Source organism: Haliaeetus albicilla, chromosome 7 (genome assembly GCF_947461875.1).
Source record: "Haliaeetus albicilla chromosome 7, bHalAlb1.1, whole genome shotgun sequence".
Taxonomy (NCBI): Eukaryota; Metazoa; Chordata; class Aves; order Accipitriformes; family Accipitridae; genus Haliaeetus; species Haliaeetus albicilla.
Window position 1 is genome coordinate 46,487,581 of NC_091489.1, and position 23,886 is coordinate 46,511,466.

Below are 23,886 nucleotides of genomic sequence, written 5' to 3' on the forward strand. Positions count from 1 at the left end.
TCTAAAGACTGGGGCAATTTTTGGACCCAGCGCCAGAGCGGCTCCGCAGGGTTAAATGACCAAAATACAGGAAAATGGGGCAAAAACCATCCTCTAGTCTGCCATGAAAAAAAAAAAAAAAAAAGAAAAAAGAGTATTTTCTAATAATTCTAATTTTTTTTGTTGTTGCTGGGCGTTTGCTGCAGGGAGAGATGATAAAGCCGGGCAGGACCAGGCACGGCACGGGACAGGGGATTTTGGGAATGATTCACTCCCAAGGCCTCCCGCAGAGGTATTTCTGATGAAAAAAAGCCAAAATAGATATTTTTTTTTAAGGAGAAAAAAAAGTTTTACAGAAGTGACCCTTCCCACCAGCCTTGCCATTTTTCTTTTTAATAAGAAAAAAAAGGCTTTCAGCCAAAATAAACCTTTGCTATGAAAACGTGTGTTTAGGTCAAAAAGCTCCTTTTCACTGGGGGAAAAATAAACCAACAAAAAACCTGTCCAACCCCTGAAGCGATGGGCTGACAAAGCTCACGGGGTGATGTGTCTTCTCTGGAGCCAACAGCTCTTCTCCTCCTCCTCTCCTCCTGCTCGTCCTCACCTCCTCCTTCTTCTCCTCCCTCTCCTTCTCTTCTCTTCTCTTCCTCCTCCTCCCCTCCTTCTTCTCCGTCTCCTCCTTGTCTTTGTCCTTGTCCTTCTTTGTGTCCTTGTCCTTCTGCTTGTCCTCCTCCTCCTTCTCCTCTTCCTCACCTTGTCCTTGTCCTCCTCCTCTCCTCTCCTTCTGTTGTCTCATCTTGTCTCTGTCTTCTCTCTTTGCATCATCTCCATCTTCTTATCTTGCCTCTTCTCATCTCTTCGTCTTCTCTTCACCTTCATCTTCCCTTCCAAGGTGACGTGCGTGCCCACGGGTGCTCCAGCCCAACACCCCTCCAGCCTCTGCACCCCCATGACTTGCCACCGGCTCCCCACCCCTTCCCACTCCGTGCCTCAGTTTCCCCGCTCAGACGAGTGCCTGCCGCGCTGCAGAGCACATTCAGCAGCTGATGCCACCCAACGCCACCTCCACCCTCAAGGGTAGGGGGGCACCAGGCAGCTGGCTGGCATCTGTGGTCCCCTTCCCAAAAGGGCCCCCCCAAAAAAACTTTCCCTCCCTGGAGATCCTCAGGAGTCAACGGGCAACGGGGGCAGCCTGGGGAGCTGGGCTGGCCCCATGGGGGAGCGGGATGGCTGCTGGGGACGGGATGGGGTGAAGGGGACCAGGACCCCAGTAGGGACTGGGACAAGGTACCTGCTGGGGAAGGGGAAAAGGCGATTGGGACTGGGATGGGGTGATGGGAACTGGGACAAGGTGATGAGAACTGGGATGAAGTGATGGGAACTGGGACAAGGTGGTGGGGACTGGGATGAGGGACCTGACAGGGACAGAGATGGGGTGATGAGAACTGGGACAAGGTGATGGGGACTGGCATGAAGTGATGGGAACTGGGACAAGGGGGTGGGGACTGGGATGAGGGACCTGACGGGGACAGGGATGGGTTGATGGGGACTGGGACAAGGTGATGGGTGCTGGGATGAGGGACCTAATGGGGATGGGGCGATGGGACCTGGATGAGGTACCTGCTGGGGACAGGGCTATGGGGACCAGGACAAGGGACATGCTAGGGACAGGACAATGGTAACTGGGCCGAGGTACCTGCTGGGGATGGGGTGATAGGGACCATGATGAGGAACCCTCTGGGGATGGGGTGATGGGGACCGGGAGGAGGTACTGGCTGAGGACGGGGAGATGGGAACTGGGACGAGGTACCTGCTGGGGCCAGGATGATGGTGACCAGGATGAGGTACCTGTTGGGGACAGAGCAACGGGGACCAGGACGAGGAACCCGCTGGAGCCCAGCATGGGGTGATGGCAACCAGTCCACGGCAATGGGGAGCATCTCCCACCCTCAGCCACCCCACCCCAACCCTGAGCTATGCACCCACAGCCTTCCCCCTCCCCAAACCCGCAGCAGAGGAGGAGAGGACCATGGTCCCCATCTTGCTCACCCCCAAAAACGCTGCGGCGGTGCCGGACGGCTCCCGTGGGGTTGGGAACGCCGAGGGCCGGAGCACGGGGAGCTGCCGGCTCAATGCTGGGGCCTCGCTCCCACGAGCGGATGAAAGGCTCCCTGTCCAAACGGCATTAGACGCGCTGCGAAGGCTCATTCCCGATCGGTCACGCTCCGAGGCGCAGCTGCAAAACCCCCTCTGGGAGCCCGGGATGCTCCGGGGGCTTTGTTCGGAGCAGCCCCACTTCCCGGGGAACCGTGACAAGATGATGGGATTATGGGGCTGGAGAAATAAAAAATAAATAAATAAAATAAATAAAATTCACTCTTGCTGCGGCCACGCTGGCACGGAGAAACAAAGGAGCCCCTCGGATCCCCGTGCTCCTGCCCCGTGAACGACGGACTCGTTTGCTCCACGGCCGTCTCTGATGGTCCCCGGGGATGCACCGGCCCCGCGGCGTTTCGGGAACGGGCATGGGGAGGGTTTGAGGGTCCCCGAGGAGGGAGGGTGGCTTTTTGGGGGTGTCATCCCCATCCCCCCCCTTTCTGCTCCCAAATGCTAGCAGTGAGCGAGCAAGGAAAAGGAGGAAAACCTTGCAAGGAAGGAAAACCTCACAAGCAGGAAAAACCTTGCAAGGAAGGAAACCTTGCAAGGAGGAAAAACCTTGAACGGAAGAAAACCTTGCAAGGAAGGAAACCTCGCAAGGAAGGAAAACCTTGCAAGGAAAGAAACCTCGCAAGGAGGAAGAACCTTGCACGGAAAGAAACCTCGCAAGGAGGAAGAACCTTGCACGGAAGGAAACCTCGCAAGGAGGAAAAACCTTGCATGGAAGGAAACCTCGCAAGGAGGAAAAACCTTGCAAGGAAGGAAACCTCACAAGGAGGAAAACCTTGGAAGGAAGGAAACTTTGCAAGGAGGAAAAACCTCGCAAGGAGGAAAAACCTCGCAAGGAAGGAAAACCTCGCAAGGAGGAAAAACCTTGAACGGAAGAAAACCTTGCAAGGAGGAAAACCTTGCAAGGAAGGAAACCTCGCAAGGAAGGAAAACCTTGCAAGGAAGGAAAACCTCACAAGCAGGAAAAACCTCACAAGGAAGGAAACCTCACAAGGAGGAAAAACCTTGCAAGGAAGGAAACCTCACAAGGAGGAAAAACCTTGCAAGGAAGGAAACCTCACAAGGAGGAAAAACCTCGCAAGGAGGAAAAACCTCACAAGGAGGAAAAACCTCACAAGGAGGAAAAACCTTGCAAGGAAGGAAACCTCGCAAGGAGGAAAAACCTTGCACAGAAGGCAACCTCACAAGGAGGAAAAACCTTGGAAGGAAGGAAACCTTGGAAGGAAGGAAAACCTCACATGGAGGAAAACCTTGCAAGGAAGTAAAACCTTGCAAGGAGGAAAAACCTCGGAAGGAAGGAAAACCTCGCAAGGAGGAAAAACCTTGGAAGGAAGGAAACCTCGCAAGGAGGAAGAACCTTGCACAGAAGGAAACCTCGCAAGGAGGAAAAACCTTGCACGGAAGGAAACTTCGCAAGGAGGAAAAACCTTGCACGGAAGGAAACCTCGCAAGGAGGAAAACCCGCCATGGCGAAGCCAAAACCCAGGAGAAGGCAGAAGCGACGGCTCGGCGCCAGGCCGGCAAGACAAGGCCTGCCGGCGGGCGCGTCGAAGTGCGCCAAAGCGAGCAGGTCGAAGCGAGCGGTTCTGCACCTTCTGGCTCGGGCATGAAGCCCAGTGCCGGCCAAAACCCCGCCGCGGTTTTGCTTCGCCGAGGTTAATCAGGTTAGCGCGCGGCTAAAGGGCGTAGCTTGTCCGGGCGCCTGCTCCCTAATGAGCATCTCATTTGAATCTATGCAAAATAGCAGGGAGCATGGAGACATGCTAATTAAAGTGATTGCTGTTCTCTAATTAAGCAGCAATTCCCCCTCCCAAGAGGGTATTCTTATGCAAATAGCACCCAAGGAGGGGATTTGGAGGGAAAAAAATTGTACGGGGCGGAAACGCGATTTGGCAGCATCCCCACTCTGCGAAGGACCTTCGTTATAATCTGGATTTTGATTATTTTTACCCCCAAAACCCAAGCTTGGCCATCTCGCTTCTGCACTGAGAGCGACCCTCAAGTCCTCGGCTTTTCTGGTGGCTGTCACAAATCAAGCGATTTAACTTGCCAGCTGAGCCAACCCCGCTTTCGTTTTGTTTTGGGGCCTTTTCTTCGGATTATGGGATTTTTAATCCGCCGAGGATTTTTCTAGCCTTCATTTTCCTTATTTTTTTTCCCCTATACACTTGTGGAAATAATGACGTCCTACAGGAAACCTCCTGAGGGATAAAATTAGGGCTGGTAAACACAGGGTAGCGCAGCCTGTCAGTCTCGCAGGTTTGCCCGAAAACCAAGAAACTTTGTTCCAAGTTGGTTTGTTTTTTTTTTTAAAAAAAGCCTATTTCTCTTTTATTTTTAAACACAGGAGCTGTGTCTCTTTCCGGCCCGCTCCACGTGCCGCTGAAGCCTTTCCACGCGAAACCCTCCTCGGGATAAATCCCTTTCCAGCTCAGCCCCCAGCCACCACACACAGAAGCGACCAAAATTTTGCTAATTCTCCCAAAAAAACCCCAAGGCATTTCGGGCCTTTCGGAAAGGGGCGAGGGTTTGGGCGCAGGATGAGGCTGTACCGTGCCGGTTCGTTGGTTTTAATCCCGCGGATTAGGTCTAATGCCGGGCAATTCAGCAAGCCGTTAATATTAAATCATGCTGCAAATGACGGGAGCTTCCCCGACGCTTAGCGTGATCTCGCTGCGGTTTGCAGCTGGACGCCGTCCAAGCCCCGCTAAGGCCGCTTTTTTGCTGTTTTTTTCGGCCCCGGTGCTTGCACGGAGCGCACGTGCGACGCGCGGGAGAGCGTCTCCGACCTTCTGGAAAAAGCCGGAGCCGCTCTCCCACTCGCCTTGCTCCCGCCACGCTCCGATTTACAACAGGTATCCTAGGCCCTCCGGCGTGCAAACAGGCGGCCTGCGCACGGCGACGACCTTTGCACGGGTGCACGAGGGGAAGCGTGCACGGGTGCATGGTTGCCAGCGTGCACGAGGGGAAGTGTGCACGGGTGCACGAGGGGAAGTGTGCATGGGTGCAAGCGTGTACGAGGGGAAGCGTGCACAGGTGCCTGAGGGGAAGCGTGCATGGGTGCAAGTGTGCACGGGTGCACAAGGGGAAGCCTGCACGGGTGCACGAGGGGAAGCGTGCACCGGTGCAAGCGTGCATGAGGGGAAGCGTGCATGGGTGCAAGCGTACACCACAGGTGCATGAGGGGAAGCATGCACGGGTGCAGGAGGGGAAGCGTGCATGGGTGCAAGTGTGCACCACAGGTGCACGAGGGGAAGCGTGCACGGGTGCGCGGCCCTCGGCAGCGCGCTCTCCCCGCTGCAAGCGAGCAGCTGGTGCACGGTTCCAAGCTTGCAGGCTTTGCACGGTGAGTGCAGGCTCCCTCCTCCTCCTCCTCTTCCTCCTCCCCCCCCCAACCCCCCCGCCCCGCTCCGCTCCGCCCGGGGTGCGGCGGCGCGCGCGCACGTGCAGCCCCCCCCCCCCTCCTTTTCCCTTAAAGGGCCCGCAGTACCGGGGGCCGCCCGGAGGGCGCTGTAAGGCCCGGCCCCGCTGTCTCCTCCTCTCCCCCCCACCCCGGCCCCGACTCCTTTCCGCTGCCCCCCCCCCCCGGTCCGTCCTCCCCTCCGCCGGCCGTTGGTACGCTCCGCGGGGCGGGGCGGTGAGGGGAGAGGCGGAGAGGAGGCGCTGCCGCCGCCGCCTCTGACACGGGGCGCCGGTGGGAGCGGGGCGGGGAGGGAGGGGAGGGGGGGTTTGGGGAAGGGGGGGGGGGGTTTAGAGATAAGCGGCGCGGCCGGGCGGCGTTGGATGGAGGCTCCCGTCCGCCGGGTCGCCCGCCTCAGCCTGGAATGTCCTGGGGAGCCGCCGCCGAGCGGGACCGGGAACGGGAACGGGACCAGGGAGGGGGCGCGGCGGCTGCCGAGAGGTAACGCGCCCGCTTCCCGCCGCGCCGCCCTTGCTGTGAGGGGGCGCGCGGCGCGGCCGTTGCGGGGCGCGCGGGGGGGAAGGGGGGGGCGGCGGCCGCAGGTGGCGGCGGCGCCTCCTGTCAGCCCCGGAGCCGTTTCCCGCCGGGGGGGGTCGGGACGGACACACGGACACAGACGGGGCTTGAGGCGGCGGCCGCCGGCGGCGGAGCTCGGAGCCGGCACCGGCACCTGAGGGGTCTGTGCCCGGCGGTGCCCGGGTTTGGGCGGTGAGGGGAGGCGGGGGGGGGGGGCTGACCCGTCCGTCTGTCCGTCCCCCCCGCCCCGGTAAGCCGTGTGCCCAAGTCAAGGCACGACCGAAGGGGCTTATCGTGCTCCGTTTGAAGCCGGGGCTCAGGCGCGGGGTTTATTCAAACCATCTGACTTTGATTTTTTTTTTTTTTTTTTTTTTTTTGCCTCCTCGGTCTGTGAGACTGAGCGGGAGAAAAGACTAAAACTGAGCCGCTGCAGAGAGCGCTTTGGTGAGTCGAAAAAAGGAGGAAAAAAAAAAAAAAAAAGCGTCGGAGCGCCGTTTCACTGCTCTGCCTCCAGTCTGTTACTGATTTACGGTCTCATTTCACAGCGAAAGTTGCTCCGACTCTGCTATATTTGTCATTAAAGCGCTGTTCTCTTCGAAAGCGGTGCGGCAGGGGATGGGCTTGGGGTCGCGTCTAGCTTCTTAACCGTCTGAAAATTGTTAATCTCAATGCTTGTTTTTAATCCGTAAGGTCACTTTCTCCGCGATTAGAGCGGTTGAAAGTCAGCCCCTAAAGCAAGAGGTGGTGTGCGATGCCTGAGGATGCCGGCTGTAAAGCGTTGTGACATCTTAACTCTGATTTTTTTTTTTCTTTCTTTCTTTTTTAATTGCATTGAGGCGCCTCCATCCTTGAAGCAATCTAGCTCTTGAATTTGAAATTACTTCTGCTTGCTTTGTCTGCCTCTTTGCCAGAAAAAAACTAGTAATTATACAGTTGTTGACTTTTAATGAAAGAACTTTCCAGTCGACTATTGCATGTTTTCAATATTGATGTTTTTAAACCAAAAGGGAAATGTTTTCAGACGTGACACACAACTTTCAACTGTTAGGCAGAAAACAGGCGATGTTTATTTTGCCCCCGCCTCGTAACCTTTTAAAGGATTGGCAAATGGGTAAATGTGATGGCTTTATGTAGCTTTTTTTTTTTTCCTAATGCTTTCCCCAAATGATTTGCTCCGTCTATGTACTAGGAGGTTTCTGAGAAGGAGTAGCCGCGCCAAGCCTGTGGCAGTAAAACTGTCAGCTCTTGAGGGGTGTTTACTCAGTGAGTTGTATCTTTCACACATGCACCAGAAATACAATTTACTAACCCAAACACCGGGGTTGTCACTCCACAGCCGCTGGTCACTGAGGTGACGAGGAGCACGTAAACTTTTATTCTCTGGGGTTTTGTCGTCTGTAGCCCAGCGTTTTCTTTGAACAAAGCAGGTAATCCTGTTGTGATGGTGCTTAAAGCTGAGCTGCGTGGAGCCGGTTTGTTTTTCTGCTCATCTTCTGCAACTCTGGTGTTTTGACAGTTGAGATTTATGTGATGTACTGCCCACCCGTAACTTCTTTAAGGAGAAAAAGTGCTTTTGTAATAGCGGTTGCTGAGGGCAACAGCCCACTCCTTCGTGTCGCTATATTCGAAAAATTCTTAGCTCTAGAGTAGCAGTGAACGTTTCACGGTGTGATTTCTTAACGCTTTTCCGTTAAACTTGATAGATACACATGCCCTAATAACAAACAGCGTGATTTCGTTCCACCAAGCTAAAATAGGCGGCAAGCACCGGCCGCTTGTGTGATTCAAATGCATTGAAACCAAACTTCTACCTTTTAAAAGCAGTTACAAGCCTGTCTTGTGGGGAGGGCTTGATAATGGAGCAGCGCTCCATGAAAAAGAAAGAAACATTTTTCCCATACTCTCTTCTCCAAAACAAGAGGGAAGCCTCCGACTGGCTCCATCTACATCCCAGAAAAATCTGCAGGCTTGTGAAGCAGCTGTAGAAACCCGTGACTGTTGGCCAAAACTATTTGGTTATTTAAAGCTGGACTCACAGGTAGAGTTATACCAAGACGGGATCCTCTGCTTTACCTGCCTGCTTCGTGTTAAAAGGTTGTTGTTTTTTTTTTTTCCTCCTCTGAGGGGTAGGAAGTAAAATGGGAACGGCTCTAGCGGCGAAGGATTAGTAATTCACCCAAGGATGAGCGCGGTAGCTTTGTCGCTTGGATTAATGCGATTTACACCCTTAAGCTGCCCCAAGCGCTTGTAAACAGCCGTGCCCGTGCGTGCAAGGTGAAGTGTGGGCGGGCTGGTGGGCTGCTCCCGCCTTGGCAAGCTCTAATGCACCACGGAAAGCAGCCTGCAGTGGGGGTTTTTTGCCATCCCTCGTGCAGTCTTGGTTATTTTTCATCCTTTTGCAAGCACTGGGGTTTGGTGGGACGCCAGCTCGACCTGGTGCTCTTCGTTCTTTGCCTGCCAGCCCTTCGGGGATGCTGGCGAGTGGTGTTTGGGCCGGGACTCCTGCCTGCTCCCTCTGCTGGCTTGCTGTGCAGGCCGGCTGGGGTGCACTGGTACTAAACTTTGTGTTTCTTACCCCAAGACTGAGGGAAAAAAACACGTAAGGAGAGACCTGACTGCTGCTGGGGCAAATCCTGCCAGCGCTTTCATTATCTCAAGGTGTGCTGTAAGCCTATAAACTGAGGCTCATGCTTACTTTGGCTCGCTGGTGTGCCAGAGGAATAAGGCAGCTGTGCTCCAACTTCAGGTGATGTCACTTGAGGATTTTAACTGTCAGAGCTTAAAAATACACTGACTTGTTTAAAGACTGCTTCTGCAGATGTGGAAATTGTGAAGCAAAGCAGTTGATTCGCTCGTGTGAGCACACAGCCGTACTGGTGTTCGTCATCTCATAAATCCTCCTCTGCATATCCCTGAACACACCTGCTTTGCCTAACGAAGTCCTCGGTCGTAGCAAGACCACTGAAATTAATTTGGTGGCTGCTTGAGATAAGATGCTACCATTAGGCATAAGACCAGCAAACCTTCAGCTGTGGCGCCAAAAAGACGAACTGGGAAGCATGTGATGATTAAGTCATTCTGGGAATAAAGCTGTTTTCCAAAGCGGTGCCTGATGTGGATGTGCGTGTAGCTAATTGCACGGTACGGTCGAGCAGCACCTTCTCCCCGTGCTCCTCTTCACATGGCTATTAGGGTTGTTGAACGTGTGAAGGGCCAACTGCTTTGATCTCAGCTTCCCTGGGAAGTTGGTTGCAGGGCTGGGTGCAAGGAGCAGGAGGTCACACAAACTTAGGCAAAACGACCTGAAAATGCGTTTTGTTTCATGGAGTTCATTTTGCTTGGCTCGGGTCTTGTGACTGCCCTTATGTCTGGGTGACAGCTGCAAGTTCTGTTGCTGGTGATTTGGTTCCAGCGAGTCTTTGAAACCTTTGGTTTAGTACCAGAAGCCCTGAGACTGAGCGAGTCTTCACCCGCAAACCTGTTGAGATCTGGTATCTGAGATAACATTTTATATGGAATCGCTTTAATCGGCAGGCTGTATGCAGCTCAGAAACCTGCCTGATGTCTTTTGTTAGGCAACATCTAATTTGTATGAATTAATTGATATTGTAAACTTGACCTTTATATGTAGAGTCAGTTTTTTGTCTGCTGCTTTGCTTATGATCTGTTGACTGGTGAGTGGCTCCCTTCAGCTGAGTCACGCCACTTTCCTAATTGCTGCAGCGTTTTTCTGTCAGTTTTCTGTTTCCCTCAGTGTTTCAGAGGGCCGGGGAGCTTCTGAGCTGGTTCCAGTCTGCAGCTGGGATGAGACTGATCAAAAATGCTGGCTTCAAGAGCTTAAAATCTTGTATCAAGGAGAATTGGTCAAATTTCCTCTTTAAATGGGAATTTCCAGCTTGTCTTGCAACCCTGACTCTTAAAGCTGGTACGCGGGGACCAAACCGTGTTCCCCGTACGCTTTTTTTTTGCTGTTTTGATCTAGTTTAACAGGTGAGCTGGTACTAGGTCTGCTCTCCAGGAGTATTCCCTTTCTTACTGCATTAATGTTCTCCTGGTGGCCTCCCTGAGCAAGCCCTGGTATTGTGTGTCCCCTTCTCCCACATCATTCACCCTGGGATAGTGTTTGTCCTTGGCAAATTCAGCAAAAACCTCTTTGCTCTATTACTTTGGGTAATGAGGGGTCTCCAGCTACCCTGTCCCAAGAATTTTTAGACTAGATAGTTTCATCTGTGTGTGTGTATGTGTGTGGTTTTTTTCAGTAGAGTGTTCTTCCAGCAATTTCCTTGGTAGATGGCTCAGTACCACTTCCAGGGCTGTGTGTGTCATAGTTTTCCACTTAGTTTCCCCAGCTCGCTTCTCCCTTTCCAGCATGGATGATGATTCTCCAGTGACAGTTATCACTTCAGGGTAAACTGCTTGTTCAGCCCTACTAGGGATTGAGACTTGTGCATCCAGACCACCTGTCTTTTCCATTAAGCCCCTGCTTGCTCTTCCTATGCAAGAAATACCTTCTGTCTTTCAACAGGAGGGAAAATAATCATGCAAGGTGGGTTGTTTTCCCATTTCCCATACCTATGAGATGTCTTGGAGCTCTTCTAGCCAGGTGGGACTTTTTTTTTTTTCTTCTCCCCCCTCCCTGGCTCTCTGGGTGCAGCTTCACGTTACAGCTCAGTCAGAGGACTGGCTGCTGCAGGAGGTGGCAGGTACATTCCTGCCTCTTCCCTGCTGTGGGAATCCAGCGGCAGAGCAGCCGCAGGGGAGTGACTCCAGCTAACCCTTCCAAAAAAAAAAAAAAAAAAAAACCAAGCCCCAAACTTTCCGCTGGATCTTGCCCTGCAGTTAGAGTTGCTAAATCTTCCACCCTGATGACTGGGGAGGCCTCTGGGGGCTGGAGGGGTGGTGGGGGGGGTGGAGTGAGGGGGGAAGGCCCCTTTTGGCAGCAGCCAGCTTTTAAATTGGCTTAGCTGTCTCATAAAACATCACTCTCAATGCTGCAGCTGAGCCAAGGGCCGGTTGCCTTGTGAGGGGGTGTGGGGAGGTGGGGTGTCTTGCCATTCACCCCTTCCATCTCCTATCCCCTGCTTCTCGCTAGAAATGCCCGATTAAACCAGTTCAGCTCACTAAAACGGCAGGGGAAAAAAATTTAAAAATCCCCTGAATCCTAGAGCAAGATAAGCCAGCTGGGTTGGAATATTTTCTTCCAGCTTGGCAGCTGGGGGCAGTGCCAAAAGTAGCAGGAGGGAGTGAGGGAACAGGGGCGGGGGGAGCTGAGCGTGCGGGGGGAAGGAGACCATCCCTTTTGGCAGCGGCTAGCTTTTGCTTTGGCTTAGCTGTAAGGTGAAACCGCACCCTCAGCCTCACCTGTCTGTCTGATCATGCCTTTGATTTATACCCTGGGTTTTGCTGTTTAGTTTTCCCCACAGACTTCAACCATTGTATCTGATAATGAACCAAGCGGTTGAGCCTTATTTGTTTAATTCAAAGACAAGTTTAATATTTCCTACCTCGCAGTCGTACAAAGTCTGCCTGCCTTGCAGACCTCAGTTTTCCTTGCAGCGAACCCGTAAAACACCAAAGAATGCTAGATGAGGGGAAAAAGCACTCATGCCGTGAGCAGCCCCTCATTGAAAAACAGGCTCTGCAAAGGAGAAAGGCAAAGGGGCTGGGCACCACTGGTTTACATTTTTGGGGGTGATTTTTGTCTTTGCAAAGGTAGCTGTGGGTTGTGTTGCCTGCTGACTCGCTCAATCTCACCTTCTGCGTGCTGGCAAGACCCCTGCATTGTGGGCTTCTGGCTCTGGTCAGTGGTGACCTGTGGGGAATCTTCTCTCCCTCCCTAAATCTTGGGTGAAGAAAAGATGGTTCCTGAATGCCTCTGTAATTGCTCTGTATCATCCGCTAAAGCACTGAAGGACAAATGGATGCTGGAGATGTCCTTCCTCCTGGAGAGTGTTGTTGTATTTTGTGTAGACACCTTGTGTCTGAGTGGCAGCCTGCTCTAGCTGGAGATGCTCTTGTTCCTGCACAGGGATGGTACTGTGTGTTTTCCTTTCCCAGTCCTCACTGAGTAAACCAAACCATTTATCTGGCTAAAAGGCCTCACTCTGAAGAATCTTGAAAGAAATTACGGGGTTTTTACGTGCCAGTTCAGGAGGTAACCCCCAGGTGACCGTTCTGCTTGTGAGGACAAGTCCCATCTGGGGAACTGTGGCAAGGAAAGAGGACAGTTAACGTGGCCCCTTCTGAAAGAAACTGGAGATGAGTCTTCCGAGTTGAAATCCCCTGTTTGCTTCCAGATTGACCCAAGCTAGGTTTTCCTGAGTAAAGTTACTGTAATCAGGTGGTATTTTTTCAGTTTTTAATTTCCTTTTTTTGCTTCTTGTTTGTTAAGAGATGATAGATCGGCCCAAATAAGGGTATGAGAAAGGCTGGTGATTTTCAGGAGGATCCACAGACAGTCAGTGCATGACTTGTTGCCTTTATCTCTGAGATCAGGAGATTCCTTTGCAGTGATGGATTAATCCACTCTTGAGTGAATAATATAACTGAGAACAAGTAGGAGCCAGCGCTCCAAACAGATGATTTGTTTAATATGTGTATGCCTCTTCTCCCCACCTCCCCCTCTGAAAAGCTTCTTTCTTCACTGTTTCATTTAGCCTGCCTGCTGAAATCTTAACAACAACCTGTGTATGCGCCAGCCCCCCCCCCTCCTCCCCCACCCTGTACCAAAGGAGGGATGAGGATGGGGCTGTGCCAAAGGCCTCTGGTCCCAGGTGGACGAGAAGATAAACTGCAGCTCCACCAAGCTGGGGGGAGGCTCAGGTTGGAGAGAGGGTGCCTGCGGGCTGCTCTGGCCATGACATCACCCGTCTGCTCTGGCCATGACATCACCCGTCTGCACGTACTCCTTGCCCTAGTTAGAAGTGTTGATGCTGGTGCTGGCACCTGCCGGGGGGTGAGCTTGCACCGCTCAGGTCTCTCGGCAGCAATGACTGTCCCCCAACACAAGGCAGCATGCTCTGCATCCAGGAAAGAAGTTGTATACAGGAGCTTGAGATTTGGGGTTGGGGGAATGAACTTGCTGGGGACAAGGAGGTGGCAATGGGTGGCTTAGAAGTAGAAATACGATGTTTAGGAAGATGGTTCTGTAGTTGTGCTAGGCTGGCTCTGTGGCCTTTTGAGCTGGTCAGGGTTGTTTTGGAGCCACACACTGAAGACCTCCTCCCAGTGACACGTGGGTAGTCCTTGTTATCGCACGCACAGGCAGCTCCAAGGCTGGGAAGGGAGTTGCGCAACTTTAGCAATGGAATTTGTGTAGCTAAATCTGTTATCATCCCTATGGATGTACTGGAATAACTCTTTGGCAGCTCATAGGCTGTGTCTTGTCGCTTTAACGTCTTGGAACACATCAGGGGTAGGTCCTGTTGATAGGCTCAAAGAGACTGTGAGATATGATGGTTATAGATGTCTGGGCAGGTCTTCCCTCTGCTCAGAACCCCAAAGTTTGTTGCAGTCTTACTGGCAAAAGCTCTGACAGCTCAAGGTCAAGTTGATGAAACTCATCAGCTTTGGCTTTCCTTGTTTCATGAGAACTGGTATTCTTGCCTTGATCCGATCCACTTGGGGTGTGGAATCGGAAGCACTAGTGACAGCTTTCAGCTGTATTCTGGAGAATTTCTGTGCTGTGTGGGGCAAAGATAAGATCTTTAAAAACGGTATTTCCCCCTTTGGAGAATGGGTTTTGCTGGTGTTGGCTGTACGTAATCTCTGGTAGCTGAAGAGTTTTGTTGTGTAATGTTCCAACTCCATGTAGATTAAATGTATTGCGGAGTCAAACTAAACAATAGCATGCGGTTTTCCTTTGTCCCGTCCCCCCCCCCCTTCCCCACAATAAGAACTCAGAAAAGTTTCTGAATTATGGCTATGTGTGTGTACGCTCAAGCGTAGGCTCGGATTTTCATAAAGCTTGCTGAGGGCTGTTACTTCTGAGGAACTATTTTGCGTTTGCAATAGCTTCAGGAAATCTCTTTGCTTCTCATGGGCCTTTTCAGAAGGTGCATTTTGGTGTAGCACTGGGATACACTGTCACTGCAAAGTATTCGGGCAACAAGTATCACAGCTTGATGGAGATTTGAGTCTCCTCTAATAAAATGCAAGCTAAGGAGGAAAACCCCCAGGGTTTTTTGGAACAGAAGATGTTTTCTGTTCCTGCCACTAATCTTTGCAGAGTGAAATAGGAATGTATACTTTAAATCTTTGTCAGGGTGTAGAAGGAAGCTGGCAATGGATGTAATCAAAAATGTTGTTATCAAAACTCTCTAAATATGTTGAAATTTCAAGCTTAATGATATAATTTTAAACTCAGCTATTCAGACTGAGGGATTTTTTTTTTGGGTGCAGACAGCGCTTTCAAATTGCTGTGTGAATCGGGATCAGCCAGAGAGGAGTCTAGGACCAGGTCACAGATGGTGGATACTGAAGTCAGACCGTCTGCAGTTGTGTGGCTTGAGTCCCTTCAGCTCCCTGAATCATCATAGGAACAGATCTTAAATGAATTGGGTGGTAGCATTAAATTGAGCTGCGGCTTTCTAGATGATGGGCTTTTGAGCTGAGCACTTAAAAAATGGTCTAGTTTTCAAGTTAGCATTTTTCCTTGTTAATGTGTTTGCTGTTGCTCGTATGGAACCAACACACATGGGAAGTATGTATATTCAGAGTTTGAAACAACTCTTACTGGTTACAGTAAAACACAATGAAGCAACACCAGATCTGCAGTAGCAAATCTGCCTACCTGGTACGAAGGGAGACCGAAAGCTTTCAGCCTTATGCTTGTAGGTTGGAATAAGGGAATCACAAGTGACCCTCACCCTTCTGACCCTTCTTGCTGGAGTGGAGAGGCTGCACATTGAGGGCATAGAAGAAGCTGAAGTCCTTCCCCCAGCCAAAGGTGTGAAGCTGTTTATTTTCACTCTGGAAATGTATATATTGCAGGAGGCAGATGCTAGCTTGCTTAACCTAAGCATTCACTACTTATCTGGGGTCTGGCAAGTGTACAAGTGTTGTCCCTTCTTATCCCCCAATATTAAAAAGTCCAGGCACCTTTCTCTGGCTGAGTCTGAGGTTGCTTTACAAAAACACACAAAGAGAAGCCAACAAAAAAAGAAACATTTGCTTTCTTTGCCAAGTTTAGATGAAGACTAATGCCGTGGTGCTGCTTAATCTTGTTTTTCTTGCTATCTGATGGATGCTCATGTGGGATGGAATCAATCCCGGCAGCCAGTTATCTTTGCAGGGCCCTTGTGTGTTGCTGAGCTTGGCATTGAAGTTTTGCGGGGGAGCTGACATGCTATGAAGAGTCTCGAACCTTCTTCCTGCATTGCAAAGCCACAGCAGCGGTGTCCCTTCTTCCTTTGGGAAAGGTGTCTCCTGGAATCTCTGGTCTGCCGTTGGATGTCCAAACAGTAATCATGTTCAGAAAAGTAGGATATGTCTGTGCGAGTGAAAACAGGGTGCAGTCAGGTTAACCCGGTGGAAAATTCTCCCTGGTACCCATGATGAAACTTAACTACTTTCCTATCAGTTGCTCATGTTTGAACTGGTTCTGCTGGTAATAGCTGCCGTTAAAACCCTGATTTGCGGGAGGAGATTGAGGGCTCTGACTCATGAACTGCTGCGGTTTGACGTTTCTGCCCCTGATTGCCTGTCTGCTCTGGGTTGGGGTCCCTGCCTCTAGCTGGGGTGAGCGGACGGCGTGGCTTCGACTCGCAGCTGAGCTGCAGCAGGTGAAGGAGCAGAGCTAGAGAAGCTGAACCCTCAGGCTATGGTTCTGTGATAGCTGCTGCCTCCTTCCCATGGATCAGCATTCTCCTTTGGCTCCACTGGCACAAGGAAGGAGGTGGGAAGCTAGGGCTGGTGCTCGGTTGCACAATGCTGCTGAGCAAATACAACCTAAAGCCCCCCTCGCCTTCCCCAGTATTCTGCTACCCCTCTCCTCACATGGGAGCCAGATCATGTTGGTCAGGCCAGGTTTGCTACAACAAACTGATTTTCTCACTTTTTTGTGCCTAGCTGTTGCATCGAGACAGCTTTTATCTGGGCCTGAGGCTAATGGGATTGTTTTGCTAGAGGAATATTGTCAGTTGTGTCAGGATTCTTTCCCTGTAGGTTAAGAAGCACAGAAGTGTGGTTTTGCCCAAGAGTTCGGACTTTAATGTTGAAACCAGGTTTGATCTGTTGAGTGTGGGGGAAGGGAAGGGAGGAGAGCAGTAAAACAGAGTTACCCGGTCAGCTTATGTAATGCTGAAGGAAGAATTGTTCGAAGGCTTGTTCTAATCAGGGGAAGAAAGGATGGACTCTTTCCTGCCTTCTCCCTCAGCTGTCACTGGTTAGCTGGTTTCCTTTTTAATCAGCATTGTTCACCTGTCTATCTGCCCTGGAGACTGGCTGTAGCAGCAATGTGTATGGACTACTGTAAAAGGAGGGGAAGCAGCAATTTCAAGGGGAGGACAGCACTTTTGTGTAGGAAGCAGAGTCAAAATGGATCAGTTGCTCTGTTTTGTGCATGATTTCAGCCATCCACAGGCACAGTGAATTCTAAAGGGTGACTAACAACTCTGCTCTAACACACAGGCTTTGCTCTCTGGTTCCAGCGCGCCTCCCATATCCTGCAGCCATGAGTTCACAGGCTCCTAATTGCCTATGATGTAAGACAGCAGTAGATGGGGTTGCTATAAATTCTGGCTGCAGGTGTGGATTTAATAGTTGTGCTTCCCTTTAAGGGATCATGGATAGCATGGATCCGTGCAAGTTGCAACAGACCGAGTTGGACTTGGGGTAAGGCAGCAAAAGGAACCCATTTGCCTGCGTTTTTTAGAGCTGTTGCTTGCTGGAGGCTACTGATGGACGAGGTGTCGGTGTTCATCTGGAATCGCCTCAGAAATGAGCTTGCTGTCCTCTAACGTTGCTCAGCCATGGTTGCTGCTCTTTTCATGAACCTTCCCTCACGTCAAAATCTACCAGGCATGAGAGTGCGGCTGGAAGCGGACCTTTAGGCAGCGTGCGTGGACACAAGCTTCTTTGTCTGACAGGTTTTTCTGATGACCAGAGTGAGCCTGTGGTTCTAGTCTTTTTTTTTTTTCAGTCGAGCTTGATTCTGGTTCTAGGAACTGTAGAGAAATTATAAACATGGGTGATCATCCTTGACATGCAAAATCCAAACTTTTTGGAGGGTAAGAGACACAGCATGAGGCAGTACTGAAGCTTGCTGTGGCGTGTGTACGTGTAGCTCAGATAATTAGGACGGTGAGTCCCCTAGTGCACTTGAAAATGGGCACATCTCACTTGGAGTTGGGTTTCGTATAATTTTTCTTAATTTTTGCCTACATTCTTGCAGTTCAGAGTTTATTAAGGATACTGGGGTGGTGCTTCATAAGTTGATCTGAGGCCTCACGCTGTTGGAGTGCAAAGTTCCCTTTCACGGATGTCCATTCCTAGCCCCTCCTTTGGGCTAGCGCTCCAAGACTGCACAGTGAGCTGAAACTGCTCCCTCATCCAGGTGGAAACGAAACCTCATTTTTCTTTGGCTGAGTTTTCAGCTGGATCTGCCAGCATATCTGACTCACTCGGTGGCCGCAGGATTGCTGGTGCAGATAGCAGAAGCAAGCCAGGTCCCGAAGGAAGGTGTTACTGCCCTCCTCAGCAGCAGCCTGTCCTTAAATTGGCTTAAACTGGTTGCGAAATCTCCTTCTTGGTAAAAATCACTTGGTTGAAAAAGTAGAACAAACGCCTCGCTCTGAGCATCAGGCCAACCCTGCAGGAAGGAGCAGAGAGGGGTGTTTGCTGAAGAACCCTTCGAGACATGGTTGAAGGTGAGAAGAGCTGTCATTGGGGATCATAAGCCGATGCGACAGAATCAGTACAGGTGTTGAGGTAGATATGGGGAAGAAAATGGGAATAAGAGGCAAAGTAGTGCCTAGCCAGGAGAGAATGAGAGGGGTGAGGTCTCAGGGGGCCTTGAAGAGTAAAGTGAGAATTTTGTATGTGTTTGGTCTACAGTTACTCTGATGGAACTGTTAGACTAATGATACCTTCAGATCCCTTGGGGTCTAAAAGCCCTTATTTAGGCATTTAAGCATAATTGCAGCCCAGCAGAACTGTATATTAGGCTGACACTGTTCTTTTTCTTCCCCCGAGGCTGGAAGAGTCAGAAACCATACCCACTTCATTAGTGTGGCAGCAGGGGGACTGTCTCAGCTTTTTTTCTGAAGTTAATAATAAAATTAACCTAATTGTTATGCCTGTTTGTGGGTAAGAAAGTGTGGCTTCTGTGATGATTTATGGTTTTGGTTTGTTGTTTTTTTTTGTTGTTACCCCCCCCCCCCCCCCGATGTCTGTCTCACTGTGGCCGGTGCTGATATAGCAGGGTGGAAATCCCAGGTCTCCCCCATCAGAGCACGTACATGTGTCAATAGCAGACTAGTGACTTCGGAGCGGTTTCAGCTGCGTGCTGCAGAGGCACAGTACACAAACCGTTAAATTTCTTCCCTCGGCTCACAAATTCATTTCTTCAGTCAGTGCCAAAGCATGCGTTCTTCTATCAAGACCATATGTACGCCAAGACCGAGGTTTTAAAGTCAAGGTGTTTTTGAAATACTGGAGTGCAAATTAAGTATCTGAGTAATCTTAACTGTCTTCTAAAAAAAAAAATCTCTATCAGCCTCACATATAACTCAAAGGATTAATGGAAAGCTAAACTTTGATCAGAGTCCAACAGCTGATACCAGCCATGAGACTTTCCAGGCCTGAAAGCAAAATAGAAAAATCCAGTGAACTACTCGGCAAAAGATCTGCTTCTCCATCTTTGAGGCAGGCCAACTTTTTGGCCATGTTTTCAGGCTAATACTACTCCCCCCCCCCAGTTGCTTAATGTCATCTTGTGTCACCTTTGTCCTGTGTTGCTAGACCTTACCTCCAACAGAGTTTGAGTAAATTACTGACGTTATTTAGCTTTGGAAAAAGACACGTATGCCTTATTGTTATTAAGGAAGGCCATCAGGACTTAAGGTCCCCTATCCTTGTAGGAACTTGGTCGCTGTCTTGTTTGCTCAGTGCTGTTTGGTTTTCCTGCCATTTGCCACCCTGAGCAAATATTCAGTCTGTATTTTGACAGAAATAATGTGCCATTACAAACCACTGCACAATCGATAGATATTTTAGCTCCCAGAATTGCTCTTGGCATTTGTCACTGATTCACTGCGGGGATTTAAATTGTGTGGAGCAAGCACAAAGCTTCATGTATACTCAGGCAAGGCTGCTTATAAAAATGGAAGTTACCTAAAAAGAGTAAAAATACCAATTGAATTAAGTGGGAATACGCATAGGAAACCCTTGGGTGCTGGCTTAGCACTGATTGATTTGGATGCTAGGCACAGGTATGGGCAGAAATTGGGAGGTGTTAACCTAATTTAAGGTGAGGATTGCAAAGGTTGTGCAACTGCAAGGTCTCTCCTTTTAAGTTGCTACGATAAGGATCTAGAAAGTATACTTTCCTTTGTTTAAAATGTAATAAATAAATATGAACATAACATCAAAGGATGCTTTTTCTTGTAATTTTTAAATGCTGTTCTGTTTGGTTTCTTTCTGTAGATGCCTTTGAGTATGTTTCACTGCGTTCTGACCTGTTTATATCTTTCACACTTGGTTTGTAGGGTCAAAGTCAGCAAACTGTTTTTTCATGGGTTTTTTCCCTGTCAGATTTTCTAGGATAGAGAAAATACCAGGCTTGCAGGACTGCTAGGCAGAGTTCAGTTTGTTTTCTAAAAGCATCCACAAAATCCCTTTGAAGTATGTAATTTTATTACTTACACTCACGAAATCCCGTCTTTTGTGATTCTAATACAAATGCCTAATTATGGTATTTTTAAGGAAAAAAAAAAAAAAAAAACAAAACCCAAAAAACCCACCACTTATGTAAAAGCCTGGCTCCTTATCTCCATTGCTCGGCTTCCTGTAATTTAGTAACACAGAAACTGCAGTTTCAGTGCTGGAGGTGGAGAAGAGAGTAAAACGGGAGCACTTGAAATTTTTTTTTTTTCTTTTTTTACACAAGCAGTGATTACAGCACGACTTTTTTCAGTGCTCGAGCTCTCTCTTCAGAGCGTAATTAGGAACACATTGATTCTTATTGCAGCTGGCAGCTGCTCGCTATTGCCTTTTTCAGCTTATGACCCCCATAGTCCCGCTGACCTTTCCTGGGGTTAGTCGTAGGCCCTTTTCATTGTGATGGGCTAGAAGTGGCTCATGTGGAGTTGATTATTTCCTTGCTTGTCTGGCCTTTTTGGTGCCATAACTCCAAGTCACTTCCATTTTCTTCCCCTGCTTTTGGCTGACCACAGTGAAAGGAAATGCTTTTGCTGGCGACAGGATCGGTTTGCACGCTTGACTGACTCGATTGAGACCCTGAAAAGGGGGGAGGGGGAGGGTAATGAACACTGTAGGTGCTGCATTTGCTTTTTAAAGGTTGATGTTAATGATTGAGTGGTCATTAAGCATTCATAAAAATGAGGCTTCAGCAGGCTTGGTTGCCTTTTAGCAATCTCAAACCCGCATGTTGGTGTTAAAAAATCTGTCCGCCGCATCCTTAATGTATGGCTGCCGTGTCTTTAGGTATGGTACGTATGAGTTATGTGGCATGTGGGCGAATGCGCCGGTGTCAGTTGCTCGGCACTACTTCTGGGCTTTTCCCAGCTACCAAAAGACCCAGGAATAAACCTCGGAGGTTAGTCCTTAAGCCGACGGGCAGACTGTCGGTTGCTACTGGGCTGCTAACCCGCTCCTCCCCAGCACAAAAAGCTAATGAAGTATATATGCCAGCTGTTACACTCATTTTGCCAGACCCCAGGAGGACAGCATGAAGACAGTCAGTGATCAAAGGCTTTGGAGATCACTGAGGAGCCGAGCTGCAGGAATGTCTGATTGCTTTCTCTTGGAATGCCACAGGCTTCAATACCTTTTTTTTTTTTTTTTTTAAGGTGTCTTGGTGCGAGATTTAATGATCTAACTCGGCTTGCTTGCACTAAGGGCGCAGTGTTTTAGTTGATTCTGGGTGTTTTGTTTGCTTTAAGTTTAGGCACTTTGAAAATCTGCGATTTTTGTTGTACTGATGGAAACAATCTTGGGGAGCAAGTTAGAAGGAGATTTTTCTTGGTAATTCTGTAATAAATGACCTAGGGAAAAAAACAACTTGTTGTGCTTTAGGTGTTAAATCATGTGTAGTATTATAAAGTGCGGTTGGATTAATTGATTTTTGAGTTGCTGCTGTTCAGAAGAAACGGCACTGCCCCTGAAGCAGCAGCTCTGTCACTTTTTCCTAGGGCTTCTTAGAGAAGGCCATCAGCTCCTGGAGGTGGAGTGGGCAACCTGAATAACTCCCTCTGTTCCCAAGCATGCTGTTTCCTTCCTCCTCCTCCTCCTCCTCCTCCTTCCCCGGTTTGCTCCGGCACTTATAGGACCCGGTGCATTTGGCTAGCGAAGAAACCCTTTCCTCCTTTAGCTTCAGCATGCTGAATCGGCTCACTGAAGGTCAGAGTTTTGGAGGGGGGTGATGGAGCAGGAGTAGGGTAGTGGTTAGATTGAGGTGGAGTGGTGGCTAAATAGCTCTGGTGGCTGCTCAGTGCTGGGAAGGGAGGTGCTGGTCTTGTCCTGCCAGCTGGTCTGAGATGGCAGGAAGATGATTCAGGGAGCTAAACCAGAAGGAACAAAAACTGTCAGAAAAGGAGAAAAAAGTGGGTATGAGATAGTGTTCTTTTTAGTACTGACTCTGCCCTCAGTTGCAAGGGTGGAGATGAGAAGTTCATGGTCTGATAAATAAGCAGGGCAGGTTCTTGGCTGTGTTTTGAAAGACACTGGATCCTCTGGGGCTGGGCACCATATGAATGCATGGCACACAGCATTTTGTCATCTTTTAGAGTGTAAAACCTTTTTTGGGGGGCAAGCAAGTAGGTAGGAGTGAGTTAATGTGGAGGTGATAGGTTAAGTTAGTTACACTGAACGGACCAGGCATGTGGATCTTAACGTTGAAGATGTCTGGTTTCCGGAGAATCAGTGACAGGCATGAAGCTTTGGGAAGAGAGGCAAGGGTTGCTGCTAGGGCTGCGCTGAGTCTGTCCAGATCAGAGATGAGAAGCCTGCTTGGCCCGTCTGGTGCATATGTCTTCCCGTCTCAGCCCATTTGGACATTTCAGTAAGTCCATGTGCCGAGGGTGGCTCCTGGCCTGTGGTGGCCCATGTCCATCCCTGTGAGGTCTTCAGGCCTCAACCACCAGGCGATGGTGTGCAGTCTGCCCTGCAGAACCTAGCCGGCACGTGCCAGGGCTGATGTGAGAGCCTGGCAGTGGGGACAGCCCTGCTCCTGCACTGGGAAACCTCTCTGGTGCTCCTAAAGGGACTAATTAAAATGTGCCCTTCCCCTCTGTTTGGAGTTAGCTCGGATGATTTATTTTGCTTGCCTGTAGATGGCATCCTGAAGGTTGCGGGGCTGAAACTGCGAGCTGATGGACGGGCGCGTGCCTGTCCCCACAGCTCTTTGGCGAGGGGTCCCCTTTAAAAAGGGTCTGCGACAGAGGAGGCTCACAACCAGAACTGTATCGTCTTCAGAAGTGCTCCATCTTACTAATTGCCTCCAAAAGTACCAGGTACACGTTCCTGGACGCCCCTGCGTGCGCACTGTGCTTCTGAGGGGTGGGCATCCATTGGAATGGTCGGGTCAACTCCTCCTCGTGACACAAGTCCGTTATCTTCCTTGTTTTCCTTGGTCTGTGAGCAACAAGTTACTTTAGAGCTGACAAGTAGCTCAAGTGCTGGATGAAGATATTTGGAAGATTACTATAGATGAAGATGTCTTGGTGGAAGTAGGAAAAATACAGGACTTTGCCATGCTGTGGTTTTCTTGTATGCTGCACTGATGGTCTGGAGAAATTGCTGGTGAAACTGGAAAGGACTTGATCCATGAAAACCATACCCATCTCTGTTCAGCCTTGAATATTATTTTTATTTATATGATTACTCCTGTTACTAATGTTTTAGTTTAAAAGGCTCAGAAATACCCCTTTTCTCAGTGACACCTCTTACTTCAAAATAACTTTGACTATTTGATCCACCAGTGATGGAGATTCATTCTCTCAAGTGTGGAATAGTGAACAGTGGGCAGAGTTGTTCCCGGGTGAGCTCATCTTGGAATTTGAGACACTGAAATGGAGCCACATCTAAGCAAAGTGCTCCTCTTTCTGTGCCCATTAGGTCCCCAATGACTGGTACTTGCGGTCAGAATGGGAGTTCAGGGTTACTGAAATGACGACAAAGGGGAAGAGTCCCGTTTTTCCATCTTTAAGGCCTTTTAAGGCTCAGATATGTATTAATACAATGTTAAAGAGGCAAGGTTTCTCTGCCGGGTTTCTAAAGACCCCGAAACTACAAGCTGTGGTCTTGCCCTCTTCTCTATACCTAGTAAGGGGCTTCTGTAGTGACATCATCTGCAAAAGAAGAAGAAAGAAGCAAATATTTTGGGGTTGTGTATCGCATGTTGGATCTCGTCTTCCTCTTGCGTTCCTTTATCTACCAGTGAATAAGAGGTTTCTGCAGTCCCTTCAAAAGTGGGTCTTAAACTTTCCTTGGATGCCCGAGTATTGTTGCTGAGCAGTGCTACTCCAACTAAAGGGAATATTTTTCCTTCTTTTCCCTCCAGTTAAAGAACTTTGGTCTTTGTGGCT

The 23,886-nt window shown here is 49.7% G+C and overlaps 1 protein-coding gene across 4 annotated transcripts in view; it reads left to right on the forward strand.

Annotated features, from left to right (window-relative positions):
* The first annotated feature begins 5,878 nt into the window (after positions 1-5,878).
* The window catches only part of CDON (cell adhesion associated, oncogene regulated), a 54,759-nt gene continuing 36,751 nt past the window's right edge, over positions 5,879-23,886 (forward strand). The window contains exon 1 of one of the 4 annotated variants that reach the window (XM_069788260.1): positions 5,879-6,046. The gene's annotated coding sequence lies outside the window, so the exon portion shown is untranslated. Of the gene's footprint in view, positions 6,047-6,516; positions 6,566-17,830; positions 17,989-23,886 lie in introns of those variants that run through there. The other 3 variants (XM_069788257.1, XM_069788258.1, XM_069788259.1) reach the window with 3 other exon arrangements.